The sequence below is a fragment of the Scyliorhinus canicula genome, chromosome 13 (assembly GCF_902713615.1).
Source record: "Scyliorhinus canicula chromosome 13, sScyCan1.1, whole genome shotgun sequence".
Lineage (NCBI taxonomy): Eukaryota > Metazoa > Chordata > Chondrichthyes > Carcharhiniformes > Scyliorhinidae > Scyliorhinus > Scyliorhinus canicula.
In genome coordinates, this window is record NC_052158.1 from 80,759,781 (window position 1) to 80,774,807 (window position 15,027).

Here is a 15,027-nt window from a genome sequence, read left to right on the forward strand (position 1 = left end):
GTGAGACCCCCCTGGTAGTGCCCCTGGAAAAATGAAGAGCCTCTCGGGAGGGGTCTGGTTGGTCGCCGTGCACAAAAGGGACCTAATAGCGTGGAGTGCGTCTGTGAGGACTTCCTGCCACTGGGAGACTTGGAGCTTTCTAGACTGGGGGGTCAGTAGGACGGTCTTCCAGACCGTTGTGTTCTCCCTTTCCACCTGCCCGTTCCCCCTGGGGTTGTAGCTGGTAGTCCTGCTTGAGGCAATGCCCTTGTCGAGCAGGTACTGACGCAGCTCGTCGCTCATGAAGGACGAACACCGGTCGCTGTGTACGTAGCTGGGGAAACCAAACAGGGTCAAGATGCTATGCAGGGCCCTAATGACTGTGTGGGAGGTCACGTTGGGGTACGGGATAGTGAATGGGAAACGGGAGAACTCATCTACGACGTTTAAGAAGTAAACGTTCTTGTTAGTTGAGGGGAGTGGCCCTTTGAAATCGATCGCGAGGCGATCAAAGGGTCTAGAAGCCTTGACCAGGTGGGCCCTGTCTGGTCTATAGAAGTGCGGTTTGCACTCCGCACAGATCAGGCAGTCCCTGGTGACCGCTTTTACCTCCTCGTTGGAGAAAGGCAGGTTTCGGGCCCTGATGTAGTGGGCGAGCCGGGTGACCCCCGGGTGGCAGAGGTCATTGTGGATGACTTTAAATCGGTCGATCTGCGCGCTGGCGCATGTCCCGCGGGATAGGGCATCCGGAGGCTTGTTGAGCTTCCCGGGTCAATATTTGATCCTTCACCTCAGAATTTTGTCGTTTTTTATTTTGCCCCTTTGCGAGTTATCAAACATAAAGGCAACCGATCTTTGGTCAGTGATGAGGGTGAACCTCCTACCTGCGAGGTAGTGCCTCCAGTGACAGATAGCCTCCACAATGGCTTGTGCTTCTTTCTCGACTGAAGAGTGTCGGAGTTCTGAAGCGGAGAGGGTATGGGAGAAAAATGCAACTGGTCTCCCTGCCTGATTTAACGTGGCTGCAAGAGCTACCTCTGAGGCATCGCTCTCAACCTGGAATGGAGTGGATTCATCCACCGCCCGCATGGCTGCTTTGGCGATGTCCTCCTTGATGCCGCCAAAGGCCTGGCGTGCCTCGGCTGACAGGGGAAATCGTGTGGTCCTAAAGAGTGGGCGGGCTTTGTCCGTATATTGAGGGACCCACTGGGCGTAGTAGGAAAAAAATCCCAAGCACCGTTTGAGGGCCTTGGGGCAATGGGGGAGGGGGAGTTCTAAGAGGGGGCGCATACGGTCCGGGTCGGGGCCCAGGACTCCCTTCTCCACGACATAGCCGAGGATGGCTAGTCTGGATGTGCGGAAAACGCATTTCTCCTTGTTGTACGTGAGATTCAGTTTCTGTGCCGTCTGGAGAAAACGGTGGAGGTTGACGTCGTGGTCCTGCTGGTCATAGCCGCAGATGGTGACATTGTCTAAGTACGGAAACGTGGCCCGCGGCCTGTACTGGTCCACCATTCGGTCCATTGCTCGTTGGAACACCGAAACCCCATTAGTGACGCCGAAAGGGACCCGGAGGAAATGGAAGAGGCGGCCATCGGCCTCGAATGCCGTGTAGTGGCGGTCCTCCGGGTGGATTGGAAGCTGGTGGTATGCAGACTTCAGATCCACCGGGGAAAAGAGCCGGTACTGGGCGATCTGGTTTACCATGTCTGCAATCCTGGGGAGGGGATATGCGTCGAGGAGCATAAATCTATTTATGGTCTGACTGTAGTCGACCACCATACGGAATTTTTCCCCGGTCTTAACAACCACCACCTGAGCTCTCCAGGGACTATTGCTGGCCTCTATAACCCCCTCACTGAGTAGCCTTCGGACTTCTGCTCTGACAAATATCCTATCCTGCAGGCTATACTGCCTGCTACGAGTGGCTATGGGTTTACAGTCCTTAGTGAGATTGGCAAAGAGAGGAGGGGGGGGAATTCGCAGCGTAGTGAGGCTGCAGATCGTGAGTGGGTTCAGGGGCCCTCCGAAGCTGAGAGTGAGGCTCTTGAGGTTGCATTAGAAGTCTAGGCCTAATAAGAGTGGCGCGCAGAGTTCGTGCAAAACGTAGAGTTTGAATTTCGAGTAACTAGCACCTCTGATTGTGAGTGTCGCGGCGGTGCGCCCCTGGATCTGGACCGAGTGGGAGCCTGAAGCGAGCGTGATAGTTTGCTGCACGGGGAAAATGGGGAGCGAACAGCGTCTTACCAGGTCTGGGTGTATGAAGCTCTCCGTGCTCCCGGAGTCGAAGAGGCATGGCGTTTTGTACCCGTTGATGTGGACCTCTGCCATCGAATTTCGTAGATTCTTTGGTCGTGATTGGTCCAGGGTGACCGCGCTGAGTTGCGGGTAGTTGGTGGCTCGATCAGCTGTGCTGGAGTGGCCCCGTGATGACTGCCTTCTGAGTTCATAGTCGAATTCGAATTCCTCCGCAGAATTGTCCGAGCGCGGAGATGCCGATCGGGCCCGTGGATCACACATGGCGGGCGGCGAGGAAGATGGCATCCAAGATGGCGGCCCCCATGAGTCGCACGTGGCCGGCCGCATGGTGGAGGTTTTCCAAGATGGCGGCACCCATGGATCGCACGTGGCTGGACGGGGCGGAGTCAGGGCATAGGCCGCAGCGTTTCAGGCCCCGCGGGCCTGCGAATGAGGGGAGCGATTACTGCGAGTCGCTGGGGAGTTGGAAGCTGGGGCACTTTTTGCGAGGCACACTCTTGCGTAGTGGCCTTTCCGCCCGCAGCTGCTGCAGGTCGCGTTGCGGGCCGGGCAGTGCTGCCGCGGGTGCTGATTCTGGCCGCAGAAATAGCAGGCTGGAGCAGCATAGTGGCAGGCTGGAGCAGCATAGTGGCTGGCTGGGGCAGCATGGTGGCTGGGCGGCCGCGTAGCACAGGCCTGGGGAGTTGCTGGTCGCGGGCCCATGATTGGGTCACGGGGTCCGCGGGGAACGAGTTAAGGCTGCGGATGGAGACCTCCATCGTGGTAGCAGCTTTCATAGTCGTTTCTAAGTCCTGGGCCCCCTTTTCCAGCAGTCGTTGGCTCACATAGTTAGACCTGATGCCCGCTACAAAAACATCGCGTACCGCCAATTCCCTGTGTTGAGCCGCGGTAACCGCATGGTAATTACAGTCATTGGACAAATTATTAAGTTCCCTTAGGAATTCGGTGAGTGATTCCATAGGCCGCTGGCGGCGAGTCGTGAACACATGGCGAGCGTAAACTTCATTAATGGGCCTTACATACATTTTATCGAGAACTGCTAGTGCACATGATCGGGCCGGCCTCTCTGTCGGGGGCCTCCTTTCCTCCGCGCCGGCTCTGGATCCCTCCGCCATTTGGCGTCGGGGCCGGAGCGGGGAAGAAGGCCACTGCGCATGCGCGGACCCCGCGGTGCCGGGTCGACGCCAGGGCTGGCAGCTGGAGTTGCGTGGGCCACTCCAGCAGCATGCTGGCGCCCCCAGGACCTGAGAATCGGGTCTCAGAACCGGCGTCGGCACTCTGGCACCGGACCACAGAATCGCGGCCCTCATCCTTAATCCCACTGTAGATTCTATGATGCTATGATTCTAGGATTCTATGATCCTAGGATTCTGGATTCTATGAACTCAAAATCCAATGGCTGAGCATGTTGGTATACAAAAAAAAACCCAAGACCACATCAGCTAGAATTTGTACTGGCCATGCCTCCACAAGGATGTAGCAAGATTTTCAGAACCTGACAGGTTATGGGGAAACCCCAAACTGCAATGCACCTATGTGCCGGCTTTTGGGGAACTGTTCGGCAAGGTGCTTGTGGACTGTGTGGGGGCCCCTGTCCACATCAAAAGGGCACAGGCAGCACTCAGCAGTGTGAGCAGCCAGGAGTTTATAAGTAGCACCAGAGGGGTGTGTTTAAATAGCAGACTGCAGCAAAGGCAGTCTGAGCCAGGCCATCCCAATCTTGTGGGGACATTGGTCCACGAACATGGCACAAAGGTATTCCCTGCCATTGACTACGGCCCGGCCAGCCACCTTTCAACAAGCCTGGCATTGAGGTTTATTTCAGTGTTTTCTTAGCTCCCCCTCCGCAGTCAATCCCCACTTTATAAATGCTTGTACCAATTCTCGCCTATGAGACTTTCACCGAAGAGGAGCGGAGTGTCGTGGAGGGGTGGAGCATGAAGTGTCCAAACCGTTAATTATATTAATATCCATGTAAATGATGGTTTTGCGTGGATCAGCTGGCATGGAGCACAAACCTCAATATGGCCGCTAGTGAGGAACCAAAGCAAGACGTCGGAATCAGTGTCAGGCGCAAAAGAGATTGTTTTTCCATTTTGAGCGGTTCTCCGTCCGATCGCCATTCTCTCTTCCGGATCACAAAGCGGAGAATCCAGCCCCAGATAATTATTAAGGTCCACTCTCTAAACAAACTCTTCATCATACATCATCGGTGCTGTACAAATGCAAGTTGTTGTTGGTTAAATCTGCCTCTGTTTTCTCGACATAGGTTTCAAGCAGATGCCCCCTGTGGGAGGAAAGGTGAATCATTCAGCTGTTCCCAACCTTTGGCTCGAAGAAGATAGTGGGTGTGGCGTTGGGAAGATTAACATTCCCACTGGATGCAGATTTCTCTCCCGTTTCATGTTTGCTCCTATTGAGACATTTTTTGATGTGGGAATATGAAATCCTGATCTACATCCCACTTGTTACATGGTGCCTATTCATGCTCAGAAACATTGTCATTTCACTTCTGGGATTGGGAAGGATTTTGGCTCTCGGGGGTAGGGAAGTGGTGCTGCAAATCTGCTGGTCCTAGCTTGAGTTGTGTTTAAAGAGGGGCAGACTTCATGGAAGTATTTGTATGGTCAAAGCTTTTTGGGGCAGTGGTGCAGTGAAACAGAGAAAAGCTGTTTATAATTTCAGTCAATTCTCTGGTTCGTTACACTGGGCTCACTGTTTAAAACATTGGTCTGTTTTTTGTAGTAAAAATAACATTGAGGCTAACAACACTCACGTCATTATGGAGGAAGTCAGCAAGCCACTTCTGGCACCTGCCCATATGCAGTGAAACACAGAGATCAGGAAGTTACTGTCTGAGTTTCTCTCCTCCAAAGCATTGGACCATAGCTCACTGGCTCCTTTGGGGTACCCCAAAGATGTGATGGACCCTCTTGGAAGTACCCATGTAAGGGTTTACATGACCAGAAGTTGCCCAGAAGGGCTAACTTCCCCTAGACAATTGTGCTGGTCTGGGAACATCCGGCAAAGTGATTTAAATCACTAACTTCTGATGGTTCTGTCAGTTTTATACTCATCGTCATTCGAAAAGAGTTAGACGTGAAACTAAAGCACTTCTAACACCAGAGTAATTATTTTTAAAACACAGACCCGACAATTTTCCATTGCCCCGACCTCCCCTGACCCGGTCAAAACTCTCCCTGACCTCACCTGACTCCTTCGACCCAACACCCAGCTCCGACTCAACACCCACCGCCTGACAACACCCCCCCACCATCCAAACCACGGACCCGACTCCCCCCCCCACCCCCCCACCGGCTTAACGTAACCCACCCACCCCCTCTGGATTTGATACCCCCATGGTCCAGCCCATACCCCCATGATGCCTGGACCCCTACCCCCTCAATGTCTGGATCCCTCTCTGTAATGACTGGATCTCTCTCTCCCATCCTCCCAATGTCCAAACACCCACTTGCTATCCGAATCCATACCCTGAATCCCATTCACGTACCTTCTCCTATTCAATGGGACCTTTAAAGTCACCAGATGTATAGCAGCTAGTGCCATAAAAAGAGGGCGCACCCCACTTTGCTCTGCTCCTTGTGCACTTGGCCGCTGGAGCAGGGAGATGCTTCACTGCTGCAGTCACAACCGGCTTGAGTGGGAGTACGAAGAGAGGCCACACAGAGCAAGACAAGCTGTTAGAAGAGGGAGGAGGGGGAAAGCACTCTCAGTAGGAGGTTATATCCACAAGCAAAACTTACACTGTTTAGAGGATCACTCTGGAGGAACCCTGCAGTACTCAGCTGAGTGGGTGCTAAGATGTGTGGTAACAAACTGAAAGTGCAGCATAGCTTGACTATTATGAGAGAATAGCCCTTTCCGCCTTCCATCAGCAGTGGATGAGAACAGAAAGTGGAGAAATTGGAATAGGAAGAGAAAGGGAGTGTACAGCTATTCGACCAGATCAAATTGTGCGTAAGCAGCACTATGAACCTCAGCCACATGTCTCCATTCACTAATAGTTCCAAGCACCTTACCTTTCTTCTATCATTGTCCATCCCATTAGCTTTCCACAATACAAAAAATAAAACAATGCAAAATTTTACATTTTCACCCAATTATATAAATTTTCGCATTAAATAATCACGTCTGTACCTTTCACTTACTATATACTGCAGGGGGCAGCAGGGTAGCATGGTGGTTAGCATAAATGCTTCACAGCTCCAGGGTCCCAGGTTCGATTCCCGGCCGGGTCACTGTCTGTGTGGAGTCTGCACATCCTCCCCCTGTGTGCGTGGGTTTCCTCCGGGTGCTCCGGTTTCCTCCCACAGTCCAAAGATGTGCGGGTTAGGTGGATTGGCCATGCTAAATTGCCCGTAGTGTCCTAATTAAAGTAAGGTTAAGGGGGGGGTTGTTGGGTTACGGGTATAGGGTGGATACGTGGGTTTGAGTAGGGTGATCATGGCTCGGCACAACATTGAGGGCCGAAGGGCCTGTTCTGTGCTGTACTGTTCTATGTTCTATGTTCTATATCTCCTCTGTTTCTTTGCTGATTATAGCGCTCCAAGGAGGTATTTTATCATTGGTTGCAACGTGGCTGCTGACCTTCCATTGAGGAGACTGTAGAAGATGATGGCTGGCAACCTCATGAGCTCTGGGCCTCAAGGACGCAGCTCCAGCCTGGCTCCAAGCAGTTTGCTTTGGTTGGTTGACAGACAACAGCAATGGCACTTAAGGAGCTGCAAATGTTGGAGCAGGACAGCAATTTACGCTCCAGGAATCGCTGCCTCTGTTCCAGGGCAGTGCCTCAACAATTCCACTGATCTTCTGAAAAACAGGGTGATGGATCGCTGTGAGGTTTGGGAAAGTTCTTTCCAACACTGGAATCCAGAGCCTTGACATTGTTTAGAAGGCAGCGGCCTAAGCTTACTCTGCAGAACCAGACCTTTGACGGAAGCTGCTTGTGCTGCAATGGAAGCTGTGCCAATGCTGGATGTTGCATCATGCTTGGTTCCACAGATCTGCTGATGAAGGTGACTGCCTGCTCCATGTTGGATAAGATGGACTGCAAGCTCTGTGGAAACCGTTTGTCAAGTTGAAGCTTGACTCATCCATACTCTACAACATTGAACACAGCCTTTCCGCAAGGTTCCAGCAGCACCAATCATTTGGTTCAGTGCACCTATCAGCTATCCTCTATACAAAAGCTGGAAATCAGAAATTAAAGCAGAAAATGCTGGAAATACTCAACAGGTCCGGCAGCATCTACGGAGAGAGAAGCAGAGTTAACATTACAGGACAATAATCTTTATCATCAGGGTTTAAAACACTTGTCCTCATGCAGTCTTTGCTGGTGCTGGCTGTTTGCACCACTTTCTCCTGCGTGAATGAGGGAAGTAAATTAATGGGTGCTTGTTGGTAAGTTGGACGATATGACTGCCATGATTGAATAGATACCGATGTGCTGAATGGTCCGAGGTTTTCCCCAATGGCCAAGTGTTATGAGCGAGGTAAAGCTTATGAATTGATCGGTTGAATACTTATTGCTGGAAATTGTTAATGGATGGGTGAGTGGGATGTAATGAATTGAGTAATGGATGAGGCTTGTTATGCTCTTGGCATAGCATAAGCTGCTTCCTTGATGTTCACTCTGACAAAGGAAGGTTCAGACGTGGAGATAACTTCAAAACGTTTATTAAACTATTAACAATTCTCCTACTCGGATTCGCCTCTACTGTTAATTCTTTTATAGCTACTCAGAGTGACGAACCAGTCTGCTACAATCCACGTGGTGGGTGTGATATTGAATCAACCCTGTGTCTGTACTCACTATCTCCACTGGAAAGAGGAAGATCATGTGTGCTGTGTCCTTTATATATGGGTTGGTGTAATGCCCCCCTGTGGTAGTGTCACCTCTGTGTGTATCGTGAATGCCCATTGGTCGTATCCTATCTTCCTGACCTATTGGTTGAATGTCTGTGTGTCATGTCTCTGGTGCTCTCTCTAGTGTCTAGCTAGTTTACGTGTACTTACATTAACCCCTTGTGTATCTACAGTGATGCATATCACCACATCCCCCTTTATTCGTGTTACATATTTTCTGTACACTGTTGAAGAAAATTGAACAAAAAAAAGGTAGATAAGCGATGCTCTGTACAAGTTATGATAACACTCATTAAACAATAAGTCCAAATCATATATGTGAGTCCAAAACCAGTCATTCACATCTGGTACAGTCAATTATCATGGTCGAATATCTTTCTTGTTGGGTTGGTGAGTTGGTGATTTTGATGGTGGCATGTCCTTGTGAACATCATCAGTGTCCCTGTGCATAAGGAACCAAGAAGTGGTCAAATCACTTTGTTATCTGATTTGGAGTCTTTTTTTCTTCCGATGCTTGTGATAGAGATGTTGGATGGCATCTGTCCTGAAAGCCAGGTTGCCTGTCGGTAGTGCAGCACACGTGAATTGGGAAGATGCATCGTCCTGCCGTGGTATGTCATTGTACTGAGCTGAGCAGTAACAGTGTCCCTCATGGGCAGAGTTGTACCATGTTGTATCAGTCATAGTTCCATTGGTGTAGCCTTTGTCTTGCTTGCTCTCGACGATGTTGTCTTTGGTATGCATCATGTTGTTGTCTTTGATATGGTTTTCATAGGATGTGATGTTGTGTTGGTTGGTTCTGTTGTTGTGTTCACTGCGCTCAAGGACCACACTCTGTGGATAATACGAGTCCTTCACACAGTTACTCATGTTAGCGTGCTTTGTGGCATCTGCTGTTTCCTTGAGCGTGCCATCACTGAGTTTGCGGCACTCACCGTCTGGAGTCATGTCCGGCTTACTTGAATCAGCTTTGGCTTGTGGTTGTTCCCCATCTGGAGTCTGGTCTCTTTCACCTGAGTCAGTGTTGGTTTGTCGATGCTCCCCATCCGGAGTCTGGTCTGTGTCACCTGAGTCAGTTTTGGTTTGTTGTTGCTCCCCGTCCGGAGTCATAGCAGGTTCACTAGAGTCATCTGACATTTCTTGATGCTCCACGTCAGGAGTCAAAACATTCAGGAATGCATTTGCTTGTGGAGATGCTCGAGCGAATGAGGCTTGAAGTAACGTGGTGTCACCGGGGTCACCAATGGTCTCACTGTGATCGGCGAGTGCCTCTGTACACACTAGCTGAGGTCTGTCACATTGCAGATATTGTAGGGAAGTGGGATGCTGTTGTCACTCGTCTCACATACAGTGGATACAGCCTCAGTAGCTTCTTGTTGTTCACTTAGGGTAGGTAGACTGTCAGAGTCTTCTTCTGGTGGCTCAAACAATGTGGGTGGACTGTCATTGTCACTTTGCTGTTCACTGGAGTGTGGCAGACTGTCATAGTCTTTCTGTTGTTCACTTGAGCATGGCAGGCTTGCATTCTCTGCTGCTGATTGCTCAGAAATGGTTGCTAGACCCTCATGGTCTTGTTAATGCAAGGACTGCGCTTTGGAGTCTTGCGTTGCTTCTATTGTGGAGACTGTTCACAAACTCGCTGTGGAGGCTTGTGTCACTCGAGTCACTTCTTGTTCATGCAAGGACTGCGTGTAGAGTCTTGCGTCTCTTCTATCGTGGAGTCTGTCCACGAGCTCGCTGAGGAGGCTTGTGACACTGGAGTCACTTCTTGTGTGGAGACATGCAGTTGTCTCCCTGTTGAGTCTTTCATCGCTTCCTGTGTAGAGGCTGGGACCCTTTGTGGTGTGTGGACCACTCTCTGTGTGGAGTCGGGAACCCATTGTGGTGCGCGGATCACTCTCTGTGTGGCAGCAGGCCGCTCTCTGTAGGCTTCTACCACTCTGTCTCTTGGTGTCAGGCCACAGCATAATCCTGCACTCACGAGTCGGGATGTCATATATGCTGGGCTGAAGATCCTCAAATCCGAAGAACACATCCGCGTCTGTGTCGGATTCGGTACTGGGGTCACCATCTCGAATGATGAAAGCTTCGTCTGAGTCGTAGTCTTCTAGGACCATATCATCACTTTTTGTGTTGGAGCTGGCATTGGGCTCGTGATGTCCAAAGAAGAAATCAAGGTCGGAGTCGTAGTATTCAAGGACTGAATCATCTCTTTGTGCGGTGCTAACTGCTTGTTGCAGGGTTCTGCGGAGGTTACTTTCAGCTACTGGTCGAAGTTCAGGCATTGTGCTGTCGTTCCAGGTGAAAGAATCAGGTTTCAGAGCTTTACATTTTTTTTCGTGTTTTGGGACATTTCCCCTTTAAGTGGGCGTGGTCCGATGCCTCTGATGTCATGATGTGTGTGACGTCGGTCGTAGGATGCGATTGGGCATGCTCAGATCACTGTTCCTTTACTTGGGGCCTTATTCTCCACTGCGCATGTGCAGTACCTTTACCAAGATGGCTGCAATTCAAAACTGCAGATTTCTGCTGCAAGCCTACCTCATGGTGAGTTTTGGGGCTTCTTTTACTGTTTTTTCTTGTATTCTCCTCGCAGAATTCTTGGAATTTGTCCAGGACTGCCTGGAAATCACTCTTGTTTTGCCCCTTTGAGTATTTGAAGGTCTGAAAGATTTCAGCTGGTTCTGGACCCACGATGGTGAGTAGAAGCTTTATTTCTCTGCATCCGCCACGCCATCTAGGTCGGACGCTACCAGGTAGATCTCGAATCTCTACCTGAACCAACGCCAGATTTCACTGAGATTACCTTGGTACCTGAGCTGCTGCGGAACCGGAATCCCGAACATCATCTTGCCTGGGTGTCGTTGCTGGTTGTCACTGTTTGCTGAGTTGTAACTATATGGAATGAAACAGTCACTCAACTGGTACCATGTCTTGTTATGCTCTTGGCGTAGCATAAGCTGCTTCCTTGATGTTCAGTCTGACAAAGGAAGGTTCAGACGTGGAGATAATTTCAACACGTTTATTAAACTATTAACAATTCTCCTACTTGGATTCACCTCTACTGTTAATCCTTTTATAGCTACTCAGGCTGACGAACCAGTCTGCTACAATCCACGTGGTGGGTGTGATGTTGAATCAATCCTGTGTCTGTCCTCACTGAGTGTCTCCATGGAAAGAGGAAGATCATGTGTGCTGTGTCCTTTATATATGGGTTGGTGTAATGCCCTCCTGTGGTAGTGTCACCTCTGTGTGTATCGTGAATGCCCATTGGTCGTGTCCTATCTTCCTGACCTATTGGTTGAATGTCTGTGTATCATGTCTCTGGTGCTCCCTCTAGTGTCTAGCTAGTCTACATGTACTTACATTAACCCCTTGTGTATCTACAGTGATGCATATCACCACAGCTAGTGGTGGATGTGGTAGGATATGCTGTTTGAAGATTGATTTCACTACCTTTGTCAGGTGGTTAAAATTCCTCGTGACGCGTCTCCCAGCTCCAGCAGCTAAGTGCAAAAGGAGCAGAGCAAAGGGGGGGTGCTTCTTTTTATGGCATTAGCTGCTATAATGCTGGTGACTTTAAAGGCCCCATTGAGAAGGAGATGGTAGGTGAATGGGATTCGGGGTAAGAATTTGGGCATCCATATTTTTGGAGCTACATTCCTGGCATTGACCTCCACTGCTATTTCTTCCCAATGTCTGTTTAGGGCTTCCTGCCCCAGGGCAGATACAGTGTCTCCCCCCTGTTCTCCATGTTGTGCACTACGATCTCCAATCCATTATCTGAAAACCGTGATACCCAGTCTCTCACACAGTCAGCCATTCCTCAAAGAATCACAGCACAGATTGACTTCTCAAAAGATTTCCACCACTTCCAGCCACAATCTTACATGAGCCACTCAGGATATTGGGGCCTATGCTGAGGCAGCAGAATTAGTTAAAACAGCTGCAGGCAGTAACAAAATTGCCTGCAGTGCAATAAGCAGAATTAGTCACACACCTTTTGCTCATACCGAAAGTACAGAAATCCAAGTTCTTTAAAAAAAAAGACTGAATGGGTTTATTTTTCTGTAGCTGCTCACAGTCCATGGGGAAGGAGATTAGATTATTTGCTCAATCAAACAGGGATAAAGTAAATAGTCATTTTTTTTGACACATCCTTTTTGTCCCCGATTGAAGGCAAAGGGTACCCTGAAATAACAAAGTTCAGGATCGCAGATGTATGGCGAAAACTGGCTCTAAGTTTGGTCAGACTATTTTGGCATAAATGTGTCAATTTCCCCTGTAAATCAGTCTTTGCACACAGTGCTGTTTTGACAAATCTTAGGTGAGGGAACAAATCTTGATTTCATTTTTGTTGCTCCTTTTTCACCTGGCCCGCCCCACCAAAACTGCAAATCAGCATTTTCCTGGCTTTAAGAAACAAAAAACTGGTTTTCAGCTTTTCTCTTGGGGCCCTTTATGGATCACATGTTAGATCACTCACAGCCAGCAACAAAATAAGCAAATTGTCTTTGTAGATTCCACTTGGGGGATACTGGTGGGTGAGTGTGAAATGCCTTTGTTGCAGCCTCACCTTCAGGAACCCCTCCAACGACCCTTCACATCTTCAAAGCCTATTTTGTAAAAACTGTGCAAACTGTCCGAGCCATGAAGCCAAAGACAAAGTCGATGTCAACAACAAACTGTAAAGGTGAATATCTAGTGAGGTCACCAAATCAGGTGTATATTTATATTGTGGGATTGCTTTTGCTCAGGTATCCATTTACACTTTAATAAACCTGCTAGGTTTAGGCACTGTTGTTGTCAAAACAGGCCTGTGTTTTACGTGGAAACTTTGGCACAGTTATGTCAGTATGCTCTGACCAAACTTAAAGCTAATTTCCTCCGTCGGTGATTTCTCCATACCAATGATTTATGTTTCAAGATAGCCTTTGCCTTGCACCGAGGACAAAAACAATGTGAGCCGACCAGCGATATGTAAATTAAGTGACAGATACCCTCCTTGTTTGAGCAAACAACATCTTCTTCTCCATGGACAGTGAACAGCAACAGAAAGAGAAGTCAACAGAGTTTGCGCAGAATACAGTCTGTTTAACTATTTGTTTCATTGGTTGAAAATCCTCCGTCCTCGTTTGCGGCTGGGATTTTCCGGTGCCGTTGACAGTGAATGGAATTTCCCGTTCTTGCTCGCGACGGGTCCCGCCATGGACAAGACCGGAGAATCCCGCCCACTCTCATCTGAAGCCAAGATAGATTACTTGAGATTATGGCTGGGATTTTCCAGCCTTCCAGGAGTGCATTGGTATGGACAAGTCTGAAGGTTAGAAAGCCACAACTACTATGCAATTCATATTTCTGCAGACAACATTTGAGGGCATTTAGCAAATATATGATGGCCAGGTGTAGGGTATATTTTGCATTGCAATGATTAATGTCTGAATGCTGCTTGTCTGGTCTCAAGTGCATTCTTTTTATGCACCCCAATTTGGCACCCATATCTTCAGCTGCCTGAACCTCATGTTTTGGGCCACTTTTCTTCATTACCCCAAACAAGCTCTCCCATTTACAGGTATTAGTCACCACTCCTAAAATCAAATTTATAGTGAGAATTTTTTTCCATTATGTTTCTGTGCAAACAACTTGAGACTTTTTTGTACAACAAACATGCTCTATAAATCCATGTTGTTATTGTTGTTGTCCCCTGCCGTCCCCCCCCCCCCCCCCCCCCCCGCCCAGTCACCACCTCCTCTCTAATGGTTTGTCCCTGCCATTGTTCTCCTGTGCTGCCACACACTGGGCTAGCCATCCAGCAGGTAGGGCAGGGGACTAGAGGCAAATGAAGGTTATAAACCGTAATTCTGCCAAAGCCACAAATCATTCTCACATCTATTTTTGCTTTCCCCGTCCTCTGCACTCTGGCTGCCATCACTTCACAGATGTTAGTCTTAATGAACAATAAATGCACATACAATGAATTCTCCCTCACCAGCATCTCCATCTCTTCACTTTTCTCTTCTGCACTGCTTACACTTGTCACTCTCCACCCCCCACTTCGAAGAAAAATGGTTAGTGGAGCAGTGACCATTGATGAAGAATGCCGGGGAGGGAGGGGATCAAATGCGTTTTTCTGACAGATGATGAGCCTTTTTGCTGTATTCTGCCCATTTGTGTGAGAATTGGTCGAGTTGCCAGTCCAGATGTTCAAGCTTTGGACAGAATGGGGCTGCACTGGAAATTGGTGAGACGTGTTGGAAGTGTTTGGCACAAAAGAAGAACTATTTCTTTGAAGTAGTTTCAGAGAAAAAAGGAGATTTGGCCTGTAACTTCTGCATAATCCTCTGGCGTATGGAGATTGTATGCCGCACATTCGCATCCAGACTACCGGAAGCCCCAATGCACAGACATGCCGGCTAAAAGTGTGCCACATTTAAACTCCCGACCCTTTTTAAAAAAGTTTTTTCATGAAAGCACTGAACTAGTTGAATGGGTATTAATGGGACAGCGCTAACTTGACCTGCTTTTATCCTGATGTTAGGTAAGTTTTTACGCTTGTTTATTTGCACTTTTTTCCTGTCCAGGATCATCGAGCAGTGGCAGGAGACATTGGAGACCATTTTTCCGGTGGAACAGCATTGAGTTGGCTGTGCCATCTACCGATGGAGAGTTAGTAGGCCAGGGCATCTATCATGAGTTCACCTCTCAGGCTAATCAGTAACTGGAGACTCTTGTTCCTTCACAGGTAAAGTGATCAATTTGAAGGCTCACTGGACACAATGTTTAGGGCATGCTTCACCAGTGAACATTTCAAGCAATAGTGGGTGGTCATTTTGTCTTTTGCAACCTTCTCTTTTGTCATTTTTAATCATTCCCATTTTCAGTCTATTGCAGACCTTCCAATTT

General features: G+C 48.8%; 1 long non-coding RNA gene across 1 annotated transcript; it reads left to right on the forward strand.

Moving 5' to 3' along the window:
- Positions 1 to 3,922: 3,922 nt before the first annotated feature.
- Positions 3,923 to 7,895, forward strand: LOC119975429. The gene is made up of 3 exons (XR_005462762.1): positions 3,923 to 4,412; positions 4,508 to 4,539; positions 6,801 to 7,895. It is a non-coding gene; the product is annotated as an uncharacterized LOC119975429 (long non-coding RNA).
- The last annotated feature ends 7,132 nt before the right edge of the window (positions 7,896 to 15,027 follow it).